The 25,321-nt window shown below is 39.3% G+C and overlaps 1 pseudogene; it reads left to right on the top strand.

Annotated features, from left to right (window-relative positions):
• Positions 1-1,133: 1,133 nt before the first annotated feature.
• On the top strand, positions 1,134-11,481 carry LOC125017879 (annotated as a pseudogene).
• The last annotated feature ends 13,840 nt before the right edge of the window (positions 11,482-25,321 follow it).

Genomic DNA, 25,321 nt, shown 5'->3' with positions numbered 1-25,321 from the left:
GACAGTGGTGGATCATATTTTCAAGTAGGAAGCTTGTAATGGTTCAAAATAGTCTAAGGCAGCAATGCACACATAAACAACTACTTATTTTTATCTTAATAATGAAATGGTTTTAATAAATGTTTTTAGAAACACATATTGGACAGCGTATTGTACCAGCTGTTTCTTCTGTTGGGCAAATTTATGTTTTCCGAGCAGAGATAATTCTGTGGTGGCAATTTCACTTCCACACTTTGGAGTATGGCAGTTAATTTCCACACGTTTTAAAGTGTTACTCAGTGTAGTTTAGCTTCATGGTGCATTAATACACTTTTAAATTCATGGTCACATCCACGTTTCACATAAAATCTCATTATTTCATATAATGTCATAATTCATCCTGTATTTCTTTTTTTATTCTAGTGACAGAGCATCACCCTGCCAAAAACATAATCAGCAGGACGTTGAACATAACCAAACTGGGTGAGTGTCAGCTGCTGACCAGGCACTCCCACCCTGTATAAAAGAAGCAGCTCTGAACTTCTGCATGGACTGATAGGACCCCATCACAAGTAAGTGTATAACTCTTTCCTGTCCTCTCATTAGAAAAATGTAATGTTTGTTTTGCTTACAACTTATTACATCATCTACAATGTCTTTAGAATAAATAACTTATTGTGTGTGTGTGGAAAGTGTTCCAAAGCTATTTTGCAATTTCATTGTAAAGTAGTTTCTTTTAAGTTGAATTATGATGTACTGTCTGTCCATCTATAAATATATGCTAAGTTGTGATTCATACAAGTTGTTATTAAGTAAGAGCTCTATGCTTTATCTCTGGTTGTGTCAGTCAGTTGAAGTAATGGAAGTTTAAATTGTTTGGATTAGTTTGAACACATTGTCACATTAAAATTTCAGCAACTAAAATGAAAACAATAACAAAAATAAAGTGAAACTGAATCACATTCATGATGAATTATCTTTTAACAGCATCTTGAGACTCCAAAAGAGACTACAGCCATCTTTACATTGTAGAACGAACTGAGGTAAAATGTCACACTAATCATGTTTTTTTTTTTTCATGGCTATCATGGATATTAATTAATGGCTATGTCAAGTTGATCTGGTAACTCTATTCTGGATTCTGGACATTTCAGTCTCGACTAAAGTGCCATCATGAGCACGGACGCAGAGATGGAGCAGTATGGCCCGGCGGCTATTTACCTCCGGAAGCCAGAGAGAGAGAGGATTGAGGCACAAGCCACTCCTTTTGATGCCAAAACCGCCTACTTTGTGGTTGATGTCGATGAGATGTATCTCAAGGGTAAACTGGTGAAGAAAGAGGGTGGCAAAGCCACCGTGGAGACTGATAGTGGAAAGGTGAGATTCATTACTTTCATGTTCTCAAAACATAATTTAAAAAACCCTTTCGATGTAGAATAGTGAGTAGTTTCTGTGAACATTTATCTAGTATGTCTTATTTAGTCAGTGATTTGTTCCTTGATAAACTATTTAATGAACTTAACTCAATTTGTTTTTCAGACTCTAACAGTTAAAGAGGATGACATCCATGCCAGGAACCCTCCAAAGTTCGACAAAATTGAGGACATGGCCATGATGACCCACCTCAATGAGCCTTGCGTGTTGTATAACCTCAAAGAGCGTTATGCTTCATGGATGATCTACGTGAGTTTCAACTTGAGTTAACATACAGATCAAGAATAAACAAACATTTGTTGATGGTGCTTTCATTACTCTACAATCTGAAAGAAGTACCTGAAGATGTTGAATGTGGACATGGTGGTTGATCAGGAACTTGCTTCAATTTACAGACCTACTCTGGGTTGTTCTGCGTTGTCGTGAATCCATACAAGTGGCTTCCCGTGTACGATGCTCAGGTTGTTGAGGCATACAGAGGCAAGAAGAGGATTGAGGCTCCACCCCACATCTTCTCTATCTCTGACAATGCCTATCAGTTCATGCTCACTGGTAAGTCCAAAAATACAATAAGAACAAGAAGCCAAAATGCACCGAAATAAAAGATTATGGAAGGAACAACTGAAAACAAGATTCATGTGAAGTATGTTTGTTGTATTTTAGATCGTGAGAACCAGTCTATCCTGATTACGTGAGTATTAAACAGACTGGTGTTCAAAACCTTCAGAAACTTTATAATAATGCAGCTGAAACTTGACAATGTGTCTCTTATATCCCAGTGGAGAATCTGGTGCAGGAAAGACTGTCAACACCAAACGTGTCATCCAGTACTTTGCAACAATTGCAGCTCTTGGTGCCAAGAAGACTGAGCCGACCCCTGGCAAAATGCAGGTACATTTAATTGAGTGATTAGAAACAATTTGTCCAGGGGGAGTTTACATGAATGTACCAAGCACGTGTAACTACAATTTTCTCTTACAGGGTTCCCTTGAGGACCAAATTGTAGCAGCCAACCCTCTGCTGGAGGCCTATGGTAACGCCAAGACTGTGAGGAATGACAACTCCTCCCGTTTTGTAAGTGATCATATCAGGAAACTTTTGAGAATGTATAAGACTTTTTGACTTGTCACATTATGTCATGCTAACACGGCTCTTACTATCTAGGGTAAATTCATTAGGATCCACTTTGGTTCATCTGGAAAGCTAGCTTCAGCTGACATTGAAACATGTAAGTTTGAATTATTTACTTTTTGGGCTGTAGGTATTAGTAGTTTACAAATGTAGTGTCCTCCATTGTTTAATCTACATTCTTTCTTTCTCGAATATATTCCTAGATCTGCTGGAGAAGTCTCGTGTCACCTTCCAGTTGTCTGCTGAGAGGAGCTACCATATCTTCTATCAGCTGATGACAGGCCACAAGCCTGAGCTTCTGGGTATGTTAATAAACCAGTGGAAACAGGAATGAAATAAGTCAGAACAACATCAACAGAAAATCTCATGGATTTTATTTCCGTTCTTCCAGAGGCTCTTCTGATCACCACCAACCCATACGACTACCCAATGGTCAGTCAGGGTGAAATCAGTGTCAAGAGCATCGATGACGTTGAGGAATTCATTGCAACAGATGTAAAGAGTCAATTTGTGTATTTGATAATATAATAATAATAATCTAACCAAAGAAAATATAATATGTATTGATTATTTTGCTTTATTTGGAATACAGACTGCCATTGATATCTTGGGCTTCACCGGTGAGGAGAAATTGGGCATCTACAAGCTGACTGGAGCTGTGTTGCATCATGGCAACATGAAATTCAAGCAGAAGCAGCGTGAGGAGCAGGCTGAACCTGATGGCACTGAGGGTACTTAAAAAATATTACCATTCCTACACCTTCAAACAAGTTTAATACTGTAGTTAATAGCGTGGTATTTAGTAAATACTCTGTTTCTTTCCATCAGTGGCTGATAAAATCGCTTACCTCTTGGGTCTGAACTCAGCTGATATGTTGAAAGCTCTGTGCTACCCAAGAGTCAAAGTTGGAAATGAGATGGTCACCAAAGGTCAGACTGTCCAACAGGTAACGGAAGCAAAGTTTATACTAACGAATACTGTGAAATATTTGCATTTTTACAAGTTTTACAAATTAGAAAGATTATAACACAAAATCTATTCTTGTAGGTCAACAATTCTGTCAGTGCTCTGTGCAAGTCTATCTATGAGAAAATGTTCTTGTGGATGGTCATCCGTATCAATGAGATGTTGGACACAAAGCAGGCCAGACAGTTCTTCATTGGTGTGCTGGATATCGCTGGATTTGAGATCTTTGATGTGAGTAGCTGAATAATATCAGTGCACTTTTAAAGTTCAACACAATTTGGTCATACAATGAAATACCTTACTGTAATTACAGTTCAACAGCTTGGAACAGCTCTGCATCAACTTCACAAATGAGAAACTGCAACAGTTCTTCAACCACCACATGTTTGTCCTGGAGCAAGAGGAGTACAAGAAAGAAGGCATTGAGTGGGAGTTCATTGACTTTGGCATGGACTTGGCTGCCTGCATTGAGCTTATTGAGAAGGTAAGACCAATCTGTCGCATAGAACTGAAACCATGTGTATTAACTAACTCTTCAATTCTTTCAAATATGACCAAATTTCCCTTCAGCCAATGGGCATTTTCTCCATCCTTGAAGAGGAGTGCATGTTCCCCAAGGCCTCTGACACAACTTTCAAGAACAAGCTGCATGATCAGCATCTTGGCAAGACTAAGGCCTTTGAGAAGCCAAAGCCTGGAAAGGGCAAGGCTGAGGCTCACTTCTCCCTGGTTCACTATGCTGGTACAGTGGACTACAACATCACTGGCTGGCTGGACAAGAACAAGGACCCACTGAATGACTCAGTTGTTCAGCTCTACCAGAAGGCTTCAAACAAACTGCTGGCTCTTCTTTATGCTACCCGTGGTGCAGAAGCGGGTAAGAAAACAAGCAGAATTGCTACAAAATAATGAACCACATACGAACCACATATTGGGAAGTAAATATATGTGGTGCAGAGTTATGAAACTGTGAAGAAGTTGATTAGTGTTCCATGAAGATATATTGATACACAGACACAAAGATGTCTAAAGACACGTCTACTGCTTTATGTATTCACTCATGAAATCCATTGTTTTGGAAAACAGAGGGTGGTGGCGGCAAGAAGGGTGGTAAGAAGAAGGGTGGTTCCTTCCAGACAGTGTCTGCTCTTTTCAGGGTATGTAAAGGACATTTTTCATATTTTTTGCAAAATATTTCAAAATCACTTCAATTGCAATCAAAACAATGTTCACCTACTATGTAATGATGCTGATCCACAGGAGAACTTGGGCAAGCTGATGACCAACCTAAGGAGCACTCATCCTCACTTTGTTCGGTGCTTGATTCCCAATGAATCAAAGACCCCAGGTAAGTTCACAACCCAACTTTCTGCATTTCTGTAACATGGTGATACTTATATCATCATGTTCATGGTCATGAAATAATACTTCTGGGTATGTACAGGTCTCATGGAAAACCATTTGGTCATCCACCAGCTGAGGTGTAATGGTGTGCTGGAGGGTATCAGAATCTGCAGAAAGGGCTTCCCCAGCAGAATCCTCTATGGTGACTTCAAGCAGAGGTGACTGTATTTTTCAAAATGATTTTCAGGCTACCGTGACGGTATAGATTGGACAAAACATATCACAAATGATACATTATTTCTCGCAGATACAAAGTATTGAATGCCAGTGTCATCCCTGAGGGACAGTTCATTGACAACAAGAAAGCTTCAGAGAAGCTGCTTGGCTCCATTGACATTGACCACACTCAGTACAAGCTTGGCCACACAAAGGTGCATTTCTTGGGATAGTGTCGATAGATTATGTTACACATTCTTTGTATCAAATAACTTTAATCTTATTTCATTGTCGTGACAACATAGGTGTTCTTCAAAGCTGGTCTTCTGGGTACCCTTGAGGAGATGAGAGATGAAAAACTGGCTATTCTGGTGACCATGACTCAGGCTCTTGCCAGAGGATATGTCATGAGGAAGGAGTTTGTCAAAATGATGGAGAGGAGGTAGGATTACAAGGAAATATACACAACTGCTCTGTTTTATGTCATTCTCCTTTCAACAAGATCCCATTGCAATAACAACATCTTATGACATCTTATTTCTTTATTTTTAGAGAAGCTATCTACAGCATCCAGTACAACATCCGTTCATTCATGAATGTGAAGAACTGGCCATGGATGAATCTGTACTTCAAGGTCAAGCCTCTTCTGAAGAGCGCTGAGACTGAGAAGGAGTTGCAGCAAATGAAAGAGAACTATGACAAGATGAAGACAGACTTGGCTACTGCTCTGGCCAAGAAGAAGGAACTGGAGGAGAAGATGGTTTCCCTCATACAGGAGAAGAATGACCTGCAGCTTCAAGTGACTGCAGTAAGTAGGAAACATTAGATGATGTGATTTTATTCCATCTGTATCACATTATCTGAACAGGCAATAAGTGAAATCAAAGAACATACCTGAGCACACTATATGGAGGCCACATATTTATTTCATCTTCTGTTTGTATGGCTATATGTGCATACTAAACTGTAGCTTAGCTAAGACAATCTAGAAAACTATCTAGAAATCTTATGGTCTATTCCACCTGTATTTCAGGAAGTTGAGAATCTCTCCGATGCAGAGGAAAGGTGTGAGGGGCTCATTAAGAGCAAGATCCAGCTTGAGGCAAAACTCAAAGAGACCACTGAGAGACTGGAGGATGAAGAGGAGATCAATGCTGAGCTGACTGCCAAGAAGAGGAAGTTGGAGGATGAATGCTCTGAGCTGAAGAAGGACATTGATGACTTGGAGCTCACCTTGGCTAAAGTGGAGAAGGAGAAACATGCCACAGAAAACAAGGTTCCATTCATTTAGATTTAATTTGTTCATTTATTTTTTAAATGTGAAGTTGCTGTGTGACATTTCAATGTTCTGCTCTTGACACTTAGGTAAAAAACCTGACCGAAGAGATGGCATCTCAAGATGAGTCCATTGCCAAGTTGACCAAGGAGAAGAAAGCCCTCCAAGAGGCCCATCAGCAAACACTGGATGACCTCCAGGCAGAGGAAGACAAAGTCAACACTCTGACCAAGGCTAAGACCAAGCTGGAACAGCAAGTGGACGATGTAAGAAAACAACTGTTTTGACTTGAAACATTTACATTGTATATGCATTAACATGATGACAAATCATCATGATTAATCTGGTATTCCTTAGCTTGAGGGCTCATTGGAGCAAGAGAAGAAGCTCCGCATGGACCTTGAGAGAGCCAAGAGGAAGCTTGAGGGAGATCTGAAACTGTCCCAGGAATCTGTAATGGATCTGGAGAATGACAAGCAGCAATCTGAGGAAAAAATCAAGAAGTATGTTCTTTTGCAATATTTTGCAATTCCTTGGCAATTTTATTCGAGTGGCTTTGGAATTCTAACCTTGATGAATAAAATGCAATGGTTGTGTCCCAAAATGAATTGGTTCGATACCATGGCTTATGAGTTACCTAAATATCTGCTTAACGATGCACCTGTCAGCCGCAGCTGTTGCCGTGTTTAATTATCAAAAACAAAAAAGCAGCGGTGTAATTGTACCCAGTTACAGCATGCTGTGGACACTAGTTGGGTTACTCTCTACTTATGGTTTCACCATGGTTGACATTGCCATTCATGTATTCATTTAGTTATTAATGTTTATCTGAGTACAATCTTTTCAGGTAAAATTAATTTTGTCCAAAATTAAGCCCACAATATTAGTTAATGCACAGCAATGGTCAAATCTGTGTTGGTGTTATCAGAACGACATCACTGGTTATGTTTTTATTCTCCTTTTCAAGGAAGGACTTTGAGATCAGCCAGCTCCTCAGCAAGATTGAGGATGAACAGTCTCTTGGTGCTCAGCTTCAGAAGAAGATCAAGGAACTCCAGGTAACACAGTAATTCTATTAAACTCAATGAACACCAAATAACACTTTACAGTCTGTAAACTTCTTGGTGGTTCTATCATCATTTCCAGGCTCGTATTGAGGAGCTGGAAGAGGAGATCGAGGCTGAGAGGTCTGCTCGGGCGAAGGTAGAGAAACAGAGAGCTGACCTCTCCAGGGAGCTTGAGGAGATCAGTGAGAGGCTCGAGGAAGCTGGTGGAGCAACAGCAGCTCAGATTGAGATGAACAAGAAGCGTGAGGCTGAGTTCCAGAAGCTGCGACGTGACCTTGAGGAGTCAACCCTGCAGCATGAAGCTACCGCAGCAGCTCTCCGCAAGAAGCAGGCCGACAGCGTGGCAGAGCTGGGAGAGCAGATCGACAACCTCCAGCGTGTCAAGCAGAAGCTGGAGAAGGAAAAGAGTGAGTACAAGATGGAGATTGATGACCTCTCCAGCAACATGGAGGCTGTTGCCAAAGCAAAGGTAAGTGGTTGGTTTGTCTTCCATTACAAGACAGTAGCTTTAAACTTGTAGACATGCATAACATATATTACATTTTGTATATCTAGGGTAACTTGGAGAAAATGTGCAGAACTGTTGAGGACCAACTGAGTGAACTCAAAGCCAAAAATGATGAGAACGTCCGCCAGTTGAATGACATTAATGGTCAAAAGGCAAGACTTCAGACAGAGAATGGTAAGTGACTTCTATTTAAAATGACTAATGAAAACCATTAATGATCAATTTGGTAAGACATCATACTTATACACTGATATTCAGGTGAGTATTCTCGCCAGCTTGAGGAGAAAGAAGCTCTTGTTTCTCAGCTGACCAGGGGCAAGCAGGCATTCACTCAGCAAATAGAGGAGCTTAAGAGACAACTTGAAGAGGAAGTGAAGGTACCCTTTTCCTACACATCATGTTATTATGTTTCGTCAGTGGCTGGGTTGAAGTCTTTTGACTCTTATCAGTAAAATAAAACTGTTATATCATGCCCAACAGGCAAAGAATGCCCTGGCTCATGCTGTTCAATCAGCTCGCCATGACTGTGATCTGCTCAGAGAGCAGTTTGAGGAGGAGCAGGAAGCCAAGGCTGAGCTGCAGAGAGGAATGTCCAAGGCCAACAGTGAAGTGGCTCAGTGGAGGAGCAAATATGAGACTGATGCTATCCAGCGCACTGAGGAACTGGAGGAATCCAAGTATGTGGCTACCATTTCATTGGTTAAATTAGTTTTAATTGAAATTGTTTAGGTTTTAACCAGTAAAAGAATCTTCTTCACAGGAAAAAGCTTGCCCAGCGCCTTCAGGATGCTGAGGAATCCATTGAGGCTGTGAACTCAAAGTGCGCCTCTTTGGAGAAGACCAAGCAGAGGCTGCAGGGTGAAGTAGAGGACCTCATGATTGATGTGGAGAGGGCTAATGCTCTGGCTGCCAATCTGGACAAGAAGCAGAGGAACTTTGATAAGGTAACAGGAAATAAAGACAGCACTCATTTCAGGTGAAACATAATTTGATGTCAGTAATCAATCATTGGCACTCACTATCTATTTCTAGGTCCTGGCAGAATGGAAACAAAAGTATGAGGAGGGCCAGGCAGAGCTGGAAGGAGCTCAAAAGGAGGCTCGCTCTCTCGGCACTGAGCTGTTCAAAATAAAGAACTCCTATGAGGAGTCTCTGGATCACCTGGAGACCGTGAAGCGAGAGAATAAGAACCTGCAGCGTATGATTACTTTTATACTATATACATACTATATATACAATAACCTTAAATCTGTACCACTCCAGTACTGACTAAATGCTAGTTCCAAATCCTTTCTTTTGCTTTTCTTTCCTGAAGAGGAGATCTCAGACCTGACTGAACAGATTGGTGAGACTGGAAAGACTATTCATGAACTGGAGAAAGCAAAGAAGACTGTGGAGACTGAGAAGACTGAAATCCAATCTGCTCTGGAGGAAGCTGAAGTAAAATCTTAATTAACACTTAATAAACTACACACGATTGAATACAAGACCAATACAATTTTAGTAAGTCTGTATTTTGTCATATCAAAAGGTAACTTTTGGCATGTGTGTGGATATTTAAGGGCACTCTGGAGCATGAGGAGGCCAAAATTCTCCGTGTTCAGCTTGAGCTCAACCAGGTCAAAGGAGAGATTGACAGGAAGCTGTCGGAGAAGGACGAGGAGATTGAGCAGATCAAGAGGAACAGCCAGAGGGTGATAGACTCCATGCAGAGCACTCTTGATTCTGAAGTCAGGAGCAGGAATGATGCCCTGAGAGTCAAGAAGAAGATGGAGGGAGACCTGAATGAGATGGAGATTCAGCTGAGCCATGCTAACAGGCAGGCTGCTGAGGCCCAGAAACAACTGAGAATGTCCAGGGACAACTCAAGGTAAGCTTTAGAAAATTTAGTTAAAAAAAAAAAAAAAAAAAAGTATTACAAAATGCTTTATGCTTTGTTTTCTATTGTTATTAGGATGCCCAACTGCACCTTGATGATGCTCTCAGAGGACAGGAGGACATGAAGGAGCAGGTCGCCATGGTGGAGCGCAGAAATGGTCTGATGGTGTCTGAGATTGAGGAGCTGAGAGCTGCTCTGGAGCAGACAGAGAGAGGACGCAAAGTGGCTGAGCAGGAATTGGTTGATGCTAGTGAGCGTGTCGGATTGCTTCACTCTCAGGTTTGTCTTTAGTGATTTAAAAATATCTTAAATGTATAAAAAACTAATCAATCTTTCTTTTACTTGACAAATAAATATCAAATTGATTGTGATTGTTCTTAATATTCAGAACACCAGTCTTCTGAACACCAAGAAGAAGCTGGAAACTGACCTTGTCCAGGTTCAGGGAGAGGTAGATGATGCTATTCAGGAAGCAAGAAATGCTGAGGAGAAAGCTAAGAAGGCTATCACTGATGTGAGTTTACATCCTAACAGCTGCTAAATGTAGTTGTCCTTAATGTGTTCGATAAAAGGTGGGAACATTTTCACTTCAAACTTTAATTAGAGACAATTTATTACTCCAGGCTGCCATGATGGCTGAGGAGCTGAAGAAGGAGCAGGACACCAGCTCTCACCTGGAGAGGATGAAGAAGAACCTGGAGGTCACAGTCAAGGACTTGCAGCACCGTCTGGATGAAGCTGAGAACCTTGCCATGAAGGGTGGCAAGAAGCAGCTCCAGAAACTGGAGTCCAGGGTATTCATCATACACAGTACACAATGACATGGATTTGATGATTCACTTTTCTCACTTATTAATCTTATTCGTCACTTTGTCACAGGTGCGTGAACTGGAGGCTGAAGTTGAAAATGAGCAGAGACGTGGAGCTGATGCTGTTAAAGGAGTCCGCAAATATGAGAGGAGAGTGAAGGAGCTCACCTACCAGGTAATTACTCATTTACCTGAAACATATCACAAGCTGCCTTTTTTCTGTCTCTGTGCTTCGTCAGACAACAACACATTTGCTATTTGCTTAGACCGAGGAGGACAAGAAAAATGTGATCAGACTCCAGGATCTGGTGGACAAGCTGCAGCTCAAAGTCAAGGCTTACAAGAGACAGTCTGAGGAGGCTGTAAGTGAAATGTTTTGTGATCTTCAATATGGAAAGGTAGTCCAAATCAATAATGACTTGAGTAAACCTTTCGTGGTATTAAAATATATGTGACCCCTTTACAGGAGGAGCAGGCCAATACTCATATGTCCAAACTGAGAAAGGTGCAGCATGAGCTGGAGGAAGCTCAGGAGCGTGCTGACATTGCTGAGTCCCAGGTCAACAAGTTGAGAGTCAAGAGCCGTGATGCTGGAAAGGTATCTTATATGCCTATATGATGATTTTTTACTTAATTTCAGTAGGGTTGTTCATATACAAAATAACAGAGCTTGCTTAAATGTTGGTGATATGTGGTGACTAATTGTATTTCCTGTGATTTTCTTGCAGTCTCAAAGTGCTGAATAAAAGACCATCTGGGAACATTTCAACAGAACAACACAACAACAACAACTAGTTCATAAAATATGAACTAGTTGTTGTATTGTCTTCTCACAATGTGTTAATTAAATAAACTCCTCTACTGAATAATACATTTTACTGTTTTTCAAGTCATTGTACCAACACAAAAATCGTTCTGATACAGCAATACATAAAATGACAAAAATGACAGGTTTTATTATTATTTTATCACCAAGATTTAATGGGCACATCAAAAAACAAGTACCATTAAAATATCAACTGCTGTATTGGATAGTGTTTCTGTCTTGGACACTTAAGAGGATCTGTTGTAAATCCCTAATGCGATGTGACTGGTGACTGTTATTATAATTTTTATGTAAATCATTGTGCTGCCAATGTGTAACCAAGACAATAATTAGCTTAAACAGATATTAAGATTTAAGACAAACACTTGTAAAATGCTGACTCCTTAGTGCACTTGTACATTTTACCTTAAAAATCTAATGTAGCAACAAAAAGCAATTTTTGGCATTCTGGTGGTAATCTTCTGTATTATTTTAGAAAGTCAAGCATGTATAACTACTTCTCCTTTAAAGCAATGCATCACCAAAGCTGCCTGCAAGCATAAACAGCCCAGAAGAAATACAGGAATACATGCAAACAAATGCAATTTCACTGTTTCACTGCAGCAAAGAAACAATCCCAAAAACCTGGAGATCATTCAAAGGCTTCTTCAAACACTTACTGTACAAGCGGTACATTATAAATTCATTGGCTATAAACATAATTTTATCTGCCATTGAGTAAAGCAGTCCATGTCTCTGTCACTAAAACAGAAGGCACACATTACTGATTTAATCAACAACACAAGCAGATGGGCCACCTTATATATCCTGCAGAAGCCACCGTCATGCACTCATGCTTACTGACACATGATGCCACACTTGCTGCTGCCTTTCTATTTTTGATCATACTGCACAACCTTACCCCAAGTATAAATGTAGGTGGTCATCAAATAAACCATACAGGCTCCTTATAAAATCTGATATCTCCCCCACAGCATGTCTCTTGCCCGTCTTAGAAATGAAGTGGAAGCACTAGATGTGCTACCTCTCCAGAAACCAACCAGCAGTCAGAAAACTGGGAAGCACACATATATTGTAGTTTGTATTGTACTGTATGTACTGTAGAATAAAAAAGAAAGAACTAGACCATGGAGGAACATAAGAAGGTGGCCCCATGAATCACATTGCATGGATGGCCAGGTTCATGTGCGTCACTTACTTGGGGAGCACATGGCAACAGAATGCACAATGGGCAGAAGGCAAGCTAGATAATGCATTCTTGGGAAACTAGGGGCTACCAGGAGACTACAGAAACACTGGGACCAGGAAACACTGGGAGAAAATTACAGTTGCAATCAAAATGATCCAACCCCCACTTCAAATTATTGGCAAAATGTACAAACTTGCAGCTGTTTGCAGTAAACAAATCAAACCAGAATAATTCCAATAGCTCAACAGAACAAATGTACAACACAAAATTCAACACAACACACTTTAATGGCTACTGCACTCTCAGAATTATTCAACCGCCTGAATACAATGACTCATAAAAGCACACTTTTGCAAATTGCTTGTGGGCGCTGCAACTAGCCAAGGGCTTCATTAGTTGCGATGGAACACCTCAAATATCTGGACTGTTGACAGTGACATTTGATTGCAGGTTAGAAACATACCTAAGTCAAGAAAAAAAGCTAGCAAAGGCACTAATTAGAAGCATAGTTCGTAAGGTAAAGGGACAGTGGCTGCATTACCTGGACATGGCAGAAAAAGGAAGCTATCAACTGCTGACTTCAGATTCCTGAGGAGGCAGGTGGTCAAAAACCATCGAATGACTGCAAAAGACCTGCAGCAAGACTTGGTGGCAGTAGGCACTGAGGTCTCAGTTTTCAAGGGGTTTCATGCCCGAACTTTTGGGATTCTGTTCTGTCAAGTGATGAAACAAAACTAGAACTCTTCGGGCCTATGGATCAGTGGTATTTGTGGAGGACAAAGAATGAAGCATACGCTGAAAAGAACACCCTGCCTATGTCGAACCATAGTGGTGACTCAGTGATGCTCTGGGGCTTCTTTGCTTACACTGACAATAGAAACCTGTAGTGTGTAGAGGGTAAGATGAATCCTATCAAGTATCAGAAAATCGTGGGAGTCCACCAAGGATTGGTTTCAGAAGAAGCATTGAAAGATATTAGAGTGCCAATCACAGTTGCCTAACTTGAGCCCAAAATGAAAATCTCTATTGAGATTTGAAAAAGGCGGTTGCAGCACACAAACCCAAGAATATTGATGAACTGGAGGTCTTTGTAAATGATTGGCTAAGATTCCCGAGGAGCAGTCAGACATCTGACTATGCATCACATTTGCAGCAGGTCATGACAGAAGAAGGTTGCTCTAAAAGTACTAAAGATGCTTTTCCTGATAGGGTTGAATCATTGTTAGATTCAAGTCTGGCTCAGGTGTTTCCGGGTGGAGTTTGCATGTTCTGCGTGGATTTTCTCCCCATACTCCATTTTCCTCCCACCTCCAAAGACATGCTTGTTAGGTTAATATGTGATTCTAAATTGACCCTAAGTGTGAGTGTGAATGGTTGTTTGTCTCTCTGTTAGCCCTGCAATAGACTGGTGACCTGTGCAGGGTGTACCCCGCCTCTCGCCTGACGACAGCTGGCACAGACTCCAGCAACCCCCACGACTCTACTGAGGATAAGCGATAGTAGAAGATGAGGTGAAATGAGTTTGACCCAAATCCATCTTTGTACATTCATACTCTACAAACATAGACAAAAATAGCACTCAAGGATGAAATGACTAGAATTTGGTGGTCAAAGATCAAAAGGTCAAGGTAACTATGTCCTCACAAGACAAGCTTTTGGCCCTATATCAGTTTGTGAAGTTGAGAGTACCAAGGAAATATTTTAAGAAAGTGTCATTGAATGTGGCACAAATATTGAATTGGGCACCATAAGTCAACAAATCACACTCTTTGACAAAATTTCACACAGATAAAATGGAGTGGTGATGTTTGATATCTGAAAGGTCAGCTTCAGAAAAACATTTTCTGTATAAATCCCATCAAACTTTTCAGAGAATCTGGACAGACAGATATAAACTAAAATTTTATTGGATGGTGAATGCTTTGAACAATGAAGTGCTAATTCTAGTAAGTCTTTTGTCCACCGCTGTGTGTGTGTTGTTGTAACATAAATGTAAGGGGAAACAGGGATCAGCTGTATTAACAGCAGAGACATCTGATTAAAGAACTGGTCTCAGCTGTGGCCCAGAAGTGCGTATCAGGGGTTGCCGTGGCAACTGACAGTGGGAGTCAATGACGACGGGAGCGCGCAGAGCCGGGACACAGAAAAGAGCTAGATTTCCCCCCTTTTCGGTGGTCTTACATTTAGGCTTACTGTGACAAAACGGTAGTTCCTATCAGAAAAATAAGCAGACCGTGGGCGTCGTAAGACCTTCCTGAAGACTTTGATATGTTTTTTATCATTGTAGAGTAAATATTTCGGACACACTCGCGAGCTGAAGACAAAGGTCCCTTCTCCTTCTCTCAGAAAATCTTTGCATTGGAGTAAATGGAGAGAAAGAGACAGGTACCACGAACAGACCCTCACAGTTTAAATTCTGTACGTCTCACTGCTTTGCCGAGCACATTTTTGTCTACAACAAGTTTGTCTACAACTGTGGAAAAAATCATGTGTCTGCTGTGTAATTTTCAAGTTTAAATGAAGTCTGTAGGTCAAAGCATGCCTGAGTATGCCTGACAGTTGAAAAACTGTCTTTTTTGGGTCCTTGTTTTTGTCAGTCCCGTTCATTTTCTATGGGAAATTTTTTGCAGAAAAATTTGTATTTCAGAAAGAAAAGTAATAGCACACCGATCCTGATCAAGCTGCACATTTTGATATATAACTCGACCTACAACTCTTCGAGTTGTAGGACGAGTTAAGGGACAAATAGAAGAAGGAAGGAGGAAAATAATAATAAGAAGAAGAAACGCGCGGGATAACAATAGGGGCTCGGGCGTTGCCCCGTAGCCCAACAGAATATAAAGGAAAAAAATACAAATCTACCACCACACTGATGGTTGTCTGAAAGCCAAGCAATACAGCTAACGTGGACAAACAGACAACTATACCCAAAACTATTTCCACGTTTAGCTCCAAAACACTAAAAAATGAGAAGTGAATTTTTCAAAGTGACCTTTTCTTTTTTTTATCACATTTAGTAAATGTTAATTATAAGTATTAAATATAAATGTGCGCTTGGAGAAACTAAATATTTGGCAAACATGCTAATTGACAATTCCGTTCAGCAGAAGTACCAAAATAAAAGCTTCATTCTGAGCAGTGTTCTGGTGGGACCGTCATTTAACATTTAGTAAATCTAAATATTAAATCTAAATGTTATATGTTAAATGTAAATGTTAAAGATCATATCTAAATGTGAAATGCTAAATCTAAATGTTAAATATCGAATCTAAATGTTAAATGCTAAATATTAATGTCAAATGTATCTCTTGGAGACAGTCAGCGCTGGATTATAGACACTGCTACCAGTTAGTCACGTCGCCAGCTCTTTGTCGATCTCCGTCTGCATCATAGTAGTGATTCCAGGCTCCAGAATACTAACTTCATATTTCTTTTGTTCCGTAGCTTCCACTACTCCTGTCTGTGATCTTTCCTCGCCCACCTGTCTGCCTTCACCTACCAGGGCCAGTCCACCAACCATTATCGACTCCTGCCTGCCTGCCTGCCTGCCTGCCTTCACCTACCAGCACCAGTCTCCCAGCCATTATCAGCTCAACACAATAACCGCTTCTTTTCCAAAACCTCTGATTCTGCCTTCTTCCCTGCTTTAGAGTCCACCAACCTGGTCCTGACAATATTTAGCTAATATGCTAATTGAAACCAGTGGGCTATTGACGCCCACTGTCTCTACGGGACAGCACACTTAGCAAACTCGACTAATTGTGCTTTTAATCTTTGTGCGAGATGTTTGCTAGTATTTAAACACCAGTATTTATCTATAAACAATGTTTTATGATTCTCTTGTAACGTGTAAATGTGTTTGTGCATTTCCATTCATTTCCAGGTTCGTTAGCTCTGAAAAAATATGTATTTATCATTTTTTAGCTTACAGGCACACACAAATGGATGGAGGATGTGCAACATTCTAAACTGAAGACTGCTTTGAAATGTAAATTATAGCATTTCAATAAGATAATTATGGTCTCTGATCTATCAAATGCAATGTTTATCATTCACAAAGTTAATCATCATGTTTATATCTCAAACATAAGAATATAATAGTGTGATTGCTTACTGACATCTTACCCCTTCCTGTACCTACCTGTTACCAGTTCCAAGCAAAGATGCTATGATGATGATCCCCACACAAGAGATGTGGGCTTAGGCATAAACAGGGCAAATTTTAAATTTGGCCCCATTTAAGGACCAGTCTGATCCACCTTTGTGCCCATGTCGATAAAGATATGGGGCCTACATGGGTCCTGTGCAACTCAGCAAGTTCGGCCCTACTTGAAACCCAGTCAGAACCCACTTGAGGCCCATATGAGCAAACACACCAAACAAACACTGGAAACTGCGGACAAACCCACTTGGGACCCTTATCTGCAGCCCAAATTTAACCCTTATGGGCCCCACATGGACATGCTGGCGAATTCTCCAATATTGGGATTGTCAGTTTTGTTGTTGATGCAGCCTTGTTTATTCTGATGGATCCCTGATGAGTTAATAAAAAAAATAAAAAATAAAATAAAATGCAGACAGAGTAAGTTTTATAATATATAAAGTATAACGAGAGTGAGCTCTTACATGATTTTTAAATTGCTTGGCCCTGGTGCAGTGCCTTGTTCAGAGGCGGTGAAGCCCTAAGGAGGCATTTCTGTCCAGATATACTGTAGTAGCATAAGCTTTAAGATGATGTGGATTGTAAATGTCCAGCAGACAGTACAGCACTGCAGAATCAAAACAAACACGCTTTTTATGGAGCGCGTTGGTCGCTAACTAATCTAGCAAAGAGTCGCCTACATGCTAGTTTAAACTAGACAGATGGATAGTTTACCGCTGCTGTCGTGGTACGGAACTGGAAGGAGTCGCTGTGTTGCACCTGAACATGATGATGCATTGATGAAAGTCTTTTATTTTGGTACTTCCGCTCAATGGCAGCATCAATTAGCATATTTGCTAAATATTTAGTTTCTCCAAGCGCTACATTTAACATTTATATTTAATATTTTTATTTCTATTTAACATTTAACATTTAGATTTAATATTTAGATTCAGATTTAACATTTACAAAATGTGATTAAAAAGTGACTTTGAAAAATTCAATCCTCAATTTTTAGTGTTTTGGAGCTAAATGTGTGAAAAATTGCGTGTTCATTTTAACATGTGCAGCTTTACAAACGGCACCCCATACAAAACATCTCTAAACACGAGGAGTCTCTGTCTGGGATTCTTGGATGTCTTTCTTCTCCTTGGTTAACTTTGCAACAGTCTCATATTGAGATGCCATCTCTTTTCTCAGGCTTTCTCAACAGTGTATAGAGAGGCACATTTATGAAAGACCATAATTTCACTTATACAGTATAACCAGGAGATCCTCTACTTTAGCCAAGTTATTCATGTCCATCTTCAGCTCAGAGCATTTTTTCTCCAGCCGGCAGACCACCTATGTTGTAGTAGAAATTGTTGCGTGATATTATATACATACATACATACATACATACATACATACATACATACTTTACAGTCAGTGGTACTTGTAAGGAATGGACGCTCGCTGTTGTTGAATGACAATTGGCATAACATAAGCCGAAAACCATTTTTGGAATTCAAGTGCTCTCTTGTGGCTATTTGTTGGCTAGAGTGCTCAGTTGTCTTTCAGTTCAGCAATGTGATGGCTGTTATGAAGGAATAGGAATCTTAAGGACACTCTAAGTTTATGACCTTGGTTAACTTGTTGCCAACAGACCCATTTGTAAACATAGTGTTGACTGGCTTATTTGAAATGACACAACAAAGGTCATATCAGCCAGTAGTATTATGTTTGGTGTTCATATGTGTTTATATATATATATATATATATATATATTTGTATATTTGAGTGTGTATATATTTACAATTTATTTACTTTATCTTTGATAATTTTTTATGCAACACACACCAAGGCAAGGGACAGATCTTTCACACAGGAGGGAAAGATCTTGCTGGAAGTGGGGGCCAACACAATTTGTGTGTGTAAACTTGAGCTAATGTCACAGTCATCTCTCTTCTGCAAAAATGCTGTGTAATGTATTTATGCATAACAAGGTTGTTAACTAAAGAATCACAAGGGCCATTAACTGAATATCACACTAAACATTTGTTATTTAGACTGAAGTACTATCCACTTTCAATTGCTCATTCAATAAATTATAACTTCCACTACTACTAGATAGTATTTTCATTCATGCTACTATTACTGTTCAGGCATCTCTTACATCTTGTTTGTTAACCCAGGACTTATTTTGGATTTTATCCCAGCCTAGATGGCAATGCGTCTTTTCCAAAATAAATATTATCCCTCATCAGTTTTTATGTAATGGCGCTCAGTCTTAATTTTGTTTTGGACATCTGGGATGTGTGCCTGTCTTGCAACTGTATACCAGTGACATCCACATGCTCCTCCAAGACCACAGTCAGCGCCATGTCGCGTTCCAGTAAGATTAACATTACAAGTAGGTGACAGACATGTATCTTAATGATAAACTAAGCTATGCTATGATGTTTTTTATTTTGTACACTTAACTGAACTATATACTTAAATTACTATATAATTTAAGTATAAATTACTATATACTTAAATTTAATAGTTTCTATTCTTGACTCATCATCTTTCATGTCACTCACCATGCTCAGCTCTAGGGCTCTGCAGTGGTGCAGCGAGTTGAGGTCTTTCGGTGCATAGTTTGCATGCTTGCTTTGGCTTCAAGATATGAATGCTAGCCTCTCTTTGTGTTAACACTGTAAAAGACTAGTGACCTGCCCAGGGTGAACTTCATCTCTAGCCCAGTGGCAGCTGAGATAGATGATGCTGTAAAATGTGCTTTATAATAACCACTGAATATTTTTATGTACCAGATTGCACCATAAACCTTGTCACTTTGTCATAATGATGATCAATATTGGCCACTTAATTTGTTGGCACTGCATTCATACTATTGGGTTGTCCAAACAATGTGAAACACTTCAACACCAGACAGTGCATCTCAGAGCCAAACCATGCACACTGGATTTAAGGGGAAGCTTCCAGAGATGCTGGCATCTGTTAGAACTGTTGTCTGTCAAAGTGATGAAGTAAAACATGAAGGACCCATTGACACGTTCATCTCATAATGCTACAGCTCTGCATAGCTGAGGATTTACTAGTGCGATTGTGACTCATCTGGTACTGGATTAAACGTGACAATCAGGGAGCTGGGAGGGATGCATGTATGGCACAACCAACAAACACAGAAAGATTTGGCATAAATCTGGACTGTGGCTTTAGCGAGAATAAAGTGTTTACATACAGTCACCTCCAAAAGTACTGGAACAGCAAGGCAAATTCCCTTGTTTTTGTTGTTCACTGAAGACATTTGGGTTTAATATCAAAAGATGAGTATGACACAAAAGTTCAGAATGTCAGCTTTTATTTCCTGGTATTTACATCTTGATGATGGGCAAAGATACAGGCCTGTGTACCACTGTGCACACCATTTAACTAAGACTTGGATCGTCAAACTTGTTTCATTAAGTGTTGCTTTAAAAACTTGTTTTTTAAATGTGTCCTGAGACAAAGGTTACTAGGTTTTACAGGTACAATTATTATTATTATTATTATTAGTAGTAGTAGTAGTAGTAGTAGTAGAAGTAGTAGTAGTATTACGTGAACTTTTAGAAATTCAACGAGACATTGACAATATGAATTGTTTTACAAAATGTTGTCTGAAGATATAATCAAACTGTATCAGGCTTCAGTTACAGTCATCATCTCTATGATCTATAATTTATCTTGACCCACGTTTTAGAGAAACACTGACATCATGTGGCCAAAATAAACACTTCAACAAAATCACGGAGGGCGCCCAGGCCTTTTTATTATCTGTAGACACAACTGGACAAGACAAACAACTGAGCTACTACTTCAGTTATCTGTAAATCACCTTTAAGCCCTAAAGACAGCTGTGGGGATGCTCTTCTGTCCAGGCCAAGGAAAGCATAATAAACACAATAAGACTTTTATTTCTCAGGTTCATTTGAAACATGCCGTCCAATGTGGACTGTTGTACAAACGCAAAATAAGAGGAGCATAGTACAACTGATGGTAAACGTGAAGAGGCAGCATGGAGATAAAAATAACACTTAGAGGAACACAGAAGTTTGCCAGTCATGTTGTTTCTCAATCCTGCCACTAGATGCTCCTAAACATCTACTGTCTATGCACAAAATGCCTGACAATGTCTGCAAATGTGATACAACCATGTTACCCTCAGCATGTGTTGTGCCTATTCATAGGTCTTGTGCCAACCCTCAATCTCTCCATATTCACACCACACTGCAGAAAGAGGATCCACCTATTGTAGCTCATGTTGTTATCCCCCTCAAAGATTGTCCCAGCTTGGGTAACAAACCCGGGACATATAAAAAACCGGATAAACAAATCTAGAGTTCAGTTTCACAGGACAGCTGTGGGGTTAGCTGTGAAGAAAAATATAGATTGTTAGACTTGTTGTAACCATCTAAACAGCGACATCTGGTGGACTTTTAATGAAGAGACACAACAAGGGCAAAATATTGCAGTTCTAAGGTTTTTGTAAGTTGTAGACTTTTAGATACACGTGGCCATTGGCTTTTAAAGTCGCAGAACTTTAGTTATTAAACACTTATAATTATTAATTAATTATAAACATTAATAGATCACAGTGTCCAGGGGAGAATGGCAATTGCAGATAAAAGCAATCTCATCTTTAGCAGGCTCAGATGTGTGCATGAGTACGCAACAAAACTACAACCCAGAGAATGGTTGTAGTTCAGAAGTGGGATTTCACACGAGACCTCTTAAAGATGTTTATTTTACTTTCTCCTCTTTTGCTCTCAAAATACATGCCTAATATCAAATCTCTCAAATGCCCTTTTCCTCACAGCTTTCAAATTAATTAATTAAAAAAATCTCTATTCAAAAGAAGTATAATTTCCATGTAATTAAAAATCATGACAAAAAGTTTATAGCAAATGACTGTAACTTTTCCTATTTGAGAAAGTAACATTTAGTAACATTTACAATCAAATGTTATCTTCATCCTTATTATAGATTACATAAATCATCGTTTTATTAGTTGTCCATATAACTCGAGATCACTATTTATTGCAGGACACTACTGCTCCAAAACAGCACAAACACTTTGTGCAGATGTAGCAATTATATTTTATGAAAACATAACATTGCATGACATTATTTGATAAAATACTATTCTATTATATAGTATTAAGTGTGTTCTATTAAACTGAATGTACTGAATTTCATATCAGCTGTAACCTTACAATACCAAGTTTTTTTCTGCTAGTGTTGGTGATATGTAGAAACTCAGCCGCCGTGTCATTCAGTTTTGCTGAAACAGTGTACTGTACTGTCAAGGGTCTGTCTTTTATTTTGTGATGATGTTTTGAAGTTTCCTGTTTTGTTTTGTCATGTTTCCTGTCCATCGTGTTTCCTTGCGGTTTTGTCATGTCTGTCCATGTCATGTTGTGTTTCCTGTTTTATTTTGTTAAGTTCTGGTATTCCTGTCTGTCTTCCTTGTTTGTCCCTTGATTGTTCATTGGTTTCACCTGCGTTGATTGTCTCATGTGTCTCACCTGTGGCTTGTCATCCCTCAGTCCTCATGTGTATATATAGCCCTGCCTTTCCCTTTGTTCCTTGTCGCATCGTTAATGTTAGCCTCATGTCTTCATGCCATGTTCCATGCTTTCACGTCTTGTTCCAGCTTCTGTGTTTTCATGTCATGTTGATGATTTCTTTTGATTTTTGGATTTTGTGTTTTCCTGCCATGCTTGCAGCGCCTTTTGTTTATTAAATACTTGTTGTTTGAACTTCATGCCTCATTTATAGTCCTGCATCTGGGTCCTCACCTTCAACCTCCTCCCGACCTGACATGTACTATATGTACTTCACATTTCATTTAAGTAAATCTTTCTCAGGTCAGATTCTACAAAATCAAAGAGTGATGTCATATGAACAGATTATTTAATAATGTCTTTTTTAAATGTTTGTTATCCCAGTCTACTTGAAATTCTACAAAACCAGTGATATGTAAAATGTACAATGCCCCATGCAATAGTACAGTTTGAAGCGATTTGAATTTGCTAATATTTTAATTTTTATTTTTAGTTCTATAGCTTTGCAAAATGCTGATCCCGGCTTACTGATCTTGTAAATGGCTCTCTGCTACTTTTTCATTAGTTAGCAATGTTATATCCTCAACATAAAGTCACAAGATGGGTCTTAACATGGCAGAGATGCTTGATTGACCAAATTAAGAGGCAGACTGCAGCTGACCAAGCAGTTCCAGACACTATAAAAGCAGCAGCTTCAGACTCCTCTGAGAACTGACTGGCATCTCATACAGGTTAGTGCTATCTGTGTTACACAAACTCAATGCAATTAAGTTGCTATCTTTGTTTTAATGTGCTGCTTTCTTTAAGACACAATATGACTGACGAGTGATGTTATTTGTTTTTGCAACAAATTAATTACCAGAAATAATTTTACTGTTTAATTGGTATTTTACTTTTTATTCAGTGGAAATACTTTGAAAATTCCAAAAATCTTCCTCATCTTGTGCACATTAATATAACTGAGATGACAGTTATCATCTCAATCCTTCTTTATAAACATCTTTAGGTAACAATTGATCTGTGTTAGCTGAGGTAAGGCGGGTCTGCAATAACACAACTTCCACAATATATCACCATTCATCATTCACCAATATGGCCAAATGTGTTCAGAGTAATTTCAAGCTGCATCTCCTCATTTTCAGTCCTACATAAAGTTCCATCATGAGCACAGACGCAGAGATGGAGCAGTATGGCCCGGCAGCCATTTACCTTAATATTGCTATTAAACTAATGTGTAAAATACTGTCACAGTAAAACTGAACTGTTTTATTTGTTTAGACTGTAACATTAAAAAAAGGTGATATCCATGCCATGAATCCTCCAAAGTTTGACAAGATTGAGGACATGGCCATGATGTACTGAGTTGTTGAACACATCACAATGTAAATACCAGGAAATAAAGGCTGACATTCGCAACTCTTGTCTCATACTCATCTTTTGATCTTAACCCCAAATGTCTTCAGTGAACAACAAAAACAGTACTTTTGGAGAGGACTGTGCATTTAGAAGATCAAATGATGTAAAAAAAAAGACTCAGGCCTGCCTGACATCATGCAAAGATCTATTTTGGATCTCATGAGGAGCAAACAGTGGGTTGCCAAGTTATGAAAGTCTTTGCACTGTGACTCCACGCATGAAAGAAATCAAAGCTTGACTTGGAATCTTGGAGCAGAAGCAGAACTCCACTCAAGATTAATTTGATGACACTTCAGGTTCTATCCCTGGGCATTTCTATGTGGCTTACTTTAATATCACTCACTTTAGGAAGAAGCCACTCTTGTATACTTGATGGTTATTCGCATTAGCAGAAATAAACCAGCACCACCAGTCACAAGGATCAAAGGAATGGAATAGATGACTCTTTCCTGATAATGGTAATTAATTTTCAATCAAATGATATTTAAATGTTATCCAGGCATTCAGGACACTAGTAATTTCAAGCCAAAAATGAAACCTGTGCAATGGTTGTCCTGATAAAAAGGCACAACCTCGCAACTCTGTCTCGTGTCTCTCTGTTTTCTCTCTCTGTATCACAAAGTGATTAACCCTAACCGTAACCCTAACCCTTCCCCATAACCATAACCCTAACGTAATCTTAACCTTTACCCTAAGACCAAGTCTTACTCCTCAAACAGCCTAATAAAGAAATAAGAACTGGCTAAAATATCCTCACTTTTCACAAATATGCTCACTCCAGTAGAGCAAAAAACTGGTTCTCAGACAGCTAGCTGTACAAGTGCATACACACAAACACCCACACAGTGATGCACTAGTACTTCCAGCACAATGTAGCACGTCCAATAAATGACAGAGATGCTGTAAGGAGAGGCAGAAAATAATTTAATACTTTAAGTCCTCACACCATCTGCCCAAATCTCCAAAGAGTCCATTTATAGGTAGTCAACAAAGTGAATAAAACTGGTAGCCCACTTTCTGAAATGTGTTAAGTTTTTCTAATTGGCATGTATGTTTTCTCTGGTTTGAAATCAAAACTCGATTTTGCAGAAGCCTTAAATCAAGCTTCTTTAACAGATGTTACCTCCTATCAAATGAAGCAACTGGATAAAGTTCATTCTGCCTTGTGTAGAGATTATTTTGGTCCTGGTCTCCGACAGGTTGGCAACCATTTTCACATCCATATACGGAGTAATATAATGGGACATTGAACTTAGATATATCTCATCTTCCTTCAGTTTTATTAAAGGAATATGAGATGTGCCAATGTCCTGTAACTTTAGGCCACAAACATTTCCTTGCCTGGGGTAAGCTCCAGACATGTGACATGACCCAATAAAAACCTTAATTTGATTCAATACTTACATTTATTTAAAACTTTCAAAAACTGTTCCACTAAGAATCCTGAGTTTGAGCTGCACTAATGATGAGGTTTTTCTCAGCATTAGTGCAGTCTCTAAGTTTATATTTGGCATGTAAATTACAGTTTAATGAATATGTGTTGGTGACTCT

This window comes from Mugil cephalus, chromosome 12, assembly GCF_022458985.1.
Source record: "Mugil cephalus isolate CIBA_MC_2020 chromosome 12, CIBA_Mcephalus_1.1, whole genome shotgun sequence".
NCBI classification, from domain to species: Eukaryota; Metazoa; Chordata; class Actinopteri; order Mugiliformes; family Mugilidae; genus Mugil; species Mugil cephalus.
This window is presented reverse-complemented; position numbering and strand designations above follow the sequence as displayed.